Source organism: Amblyomma mixtum, chromosome 2, assembly GCF_055824585.1.
Source record: "Amblyomma mixtum isolate Tamu chromosome 2, ASM5582458v1, whole genome shotgun sequence".
Classification (NCBI taxonomy): domain Eukaryota; kingdom Metazoa; phylum Arthropoda; class Arachnida; order Ixodida; family Ixodidae; genus Amblyomma; species Amblyomma mixtum.
The window spans coordinates 131,150,628-131,154,294 of NC_143013.1; positions in this window are offsets into that span (position 1 = coordinate 131,150,628).

Here is a 3,667-nt window from a genome sequence, read left to right on the forward strand (position 1 = left end):
ACCTAACCTAACCTAACCTAACCTAACCTAACCTAAATGTGGTAGAAAACCGAGTAGAATTCTGCCAAGGTGACCACTCTGAACTGCAGTGGCTGCAATTGCTTGAAGTTGCCTTTGTTGATCTGTTCAGTATACTATCTGCAAAGACTTTTAATATTATATCCGGAGTGAAAATCCACTCATAATACGGCGTTTAGCGCGCATCATAATCACAACAAGAGTTCATTAGATTGCTAGAAATTTGTTCTATTATAATCGAGAATCCATACTGCTGTTTGCAGCACAATTGGTAACCAACGAGCCTTAATCAGTTTAACGTGAATGTGTACCATCCTACTCTTTTCAACTTTTCCTGAACCAATTCTTGCCCTGAAAAATAAACAGACAAATATTTAATTGTTTTCACTGCATTTGAAGTTTCTCAGGCTTGATGATGATTAAAAAATTGGGGTAAATAAATGAAGGCCAAAAACTTAACAGAGTACATTTCTCTCAAGGGTAATCCATGAGTGGAATCCGCTGCTTCAAAATATTTCCGAGTGCCGATCCGAACAGACGTTCCAGGCTGTATTATCAGATTCTCAAATATGTACAGCTGTCCTCTTAAGTGCTTGCCATGTCACGGCCCATAATATTTTATGTTCTTTTTGTTTTATTCTTCTCTTTTGCTATTTTACTGGCCTATTGGTTTGTTTGCGTATCAACCCCTTTCCACCCCAAAAAATTAGCAAAAATGTTGATACAAAGTGTAGGGTGTGCTTCTGCTTGTAGTAGCTTGAGAAAAATTACCAGCGGAGTGCGTCTAAGCACTCGAAGCAGTCTCCGTGGCAATAAACATTTAAAATATCGAACACGTTTTTCGAACCCCTAGCGGCGTCATCCCAATAAGGCTTCCTTGAACAATGAGAATAAAAAATGACGCTTTTAAACGTTTTCATTGACGCATGGATGGTTTGGCCACATCTAATTTAGAATTCAGTATGGATCTCATATGTTTTATGCATGATTCAATGTTACCATACAAAAATTTGTACGGACTATAGAAACAACATATAAAGTTTTAAATACATGTAAACTACCTAAGGTGAAAGTCACACAATAAATAGAGTAGATGAAAATAATACAGAACAGATACGCAACTGATATGTCATTTATGTTTTCTGTAGCATACAAGGTTAATATTTCAATAATTTCGTGTCCATGGCTCATAGATAAATGCTTCAGCAGAATTATCACAGTTTTGTACAGTGATGGGATACGTGCAGAATAAAATACCTGTTAGAACCAAGGGTATTTTTCTCTTGGAATTTTCTATATCTGTTCAGATTTCTTCATGAAATTTAGCCGCAGAAGGTCGGCCGCTCTAGTAGTTTCACTGTGAGGTAGTAGTGCAGTATAAAAACTCGTGAGCTGGACCACATTTTTTCATCAGTACTCAAGCGTCGCATTTCGAAGCATTGTACTGACGAACCCAATGGTAGAACGACTGAGAAATAATTCAAAATAATATTTCCCCACCCGTACATTGGTCACACGATCGGTAAATTAGTCTGCCGCCAGGAATTTGCAGCGCAGTGGCCGCATTTTCTCTTTCAATTACCCTGCTCGTGTTTCCTTTGTATCCGTTAGTATGCTCGTACGTTTTATTTGGGATTCATCGGAACCATTTGCCGCAGCCAAAGCGAAAGCTCGCATATCAGACTCACCGTAAGCGCAGATGGATTCAGACATTGTGCTGAATTGTGCATTCAGCTGCCCGCATGTCCGTCAGGCACACATATGTTAAATAGGAAAATGTCTCACGATGTAGGCACGAGGTAACAAACGAATGCAGATCTTTTCATCCGCTTTATTTTTGCAGAGGAGGGCGTTGATCCATGTTTGACACTTCGGTTGTGACAAAGAACTCCATCCTGGAACGATTGTATACTGCGTCGTCTAGACGCCGCACTTGTGCATCGCCCCGTACTGTGGTCTTTAAGCGAGATTCTATAATAAAGAGCGATTGCCTCCGAATGAAGCCTTTATTTGTTGATTTTCTCCACACGTCTAAGAGGTGTGCGTAAAAAAAAAAGCACGTTATAATCGGTCGGCGGCAACAAGTCCATAAGACCCACAAAGGGACAACAGAGTCTTATTTTCGCAGGTACATTAAAACGGCCTTTTAAACTGCCGCCATTTTCACTATGGAATGTGGACCATTCTTGCATAAACGGGCGACTGGATGAAAGTGCACCGCCTTCAGTTAATTGAATAATGCTCCTTCGATAACTCGTTTCACATTACTGTCGTGTGAATGTACGTAGGATGTTTGGATGCATCTCATAAAAGTTGCCCTGGTATTACTGTGTACACAATTTATAGACCACGATAGATTTAGAGTAATTTCTCTTTAGCTTCAGTGCGCAAGTTAGCCTGGTGGATTATTCAAACTTTTGAAGCCAACAGAACGTTAACGTGTCCAATATTTTTTAAAAAGCTTTGAAACTGAAAAATGGTAAGATACTCTCATGGAAATACTGAACGTAATGGTCCATTCTTCTGACACGTAGCAAAATCTTTCTTTTAAAGTGCTTCCTTTGATAGCACCGAACAGTTAAGAATTCCATAGTAAACCAATGGGGAACGCTTTTGACTACAGTGAGAACGTTAATAAAGGAAACGTAAGACTGCCGTCGGGTTATGTGCTGATATGTTGAGTGTTATGGTGAAATATTACGTCATAACAAAAAAATTTGCCTTCATTAGCGGCTTCCCGATCAAAAATTCTTTTGTCCAGAATTTTTGGCTATGAGTATCGCGGTTTATGTTGAGAAGTTGCGGACCTTTTCAGTTGTATAATATACAGGCTCCCTTACTAACAGCGTGACGTTAGACTAGGTCATTAGCCTTTTAGTTATTCTTTTGAATAAGCGTGCCATGAATGCCTACATCGTTGCTTACCGGGAAATCATTATTTTGTTTATTGCCAGTAGGCAAGAAGTGGTGGTGACCCCGCGATTGTGATGATTATAGAGACTTCAATTTGAAATTGCTCAAATGGGACTGTTGACTTTTGCAACCCTTAATAAGCTTTTTTTTTATTTGATACCTCAAAGGCCCCTGGTATGGGACATTACATGAGGGAATAACAAACAAAACCCAACAAAAGGCCACGAAGCCGGGAATAAAGAAAACGGTGGCCAAATCAAATTATTGGAAGAAATGGCAAGGAAATCACTTTAAAAGCGGAAAGCGTACACATTGAGTGAAAGGTTAAACCAGTACTGGTGACGCACATTCGTCCCATCAAATCGTACGACCGCCCGGCAGTATTTTTTTGTATTTTCTCTCTGTTTCTTTTGCGCATAGGAGGGCAGTTATTCCCGGTTCAGTTTGTAGCTGCTGGTTGTCTGGTTTCTTTCGCTTTTCTCTTTGTGTATGTATTATAACCACAATCAAAAAAGAAGCTCACTCCTTCATGGAATAAGATTTTTATTCTAATCGTCAATAGGCCCAGAGGCTGAGCAGTCCACAAGCGAAAGTCATGTAAGAGGAGCTGAGGCTGCGAAATCCGTAAAACAGTTGAACCGCGTGCTATATAAGTTGCGGATGCCGAGGTTAACGTGCAGCCATGAGAAGGTTCTGTAGTTGTTCACAGTGTGTAGTTGTTATACCCAACGATGGC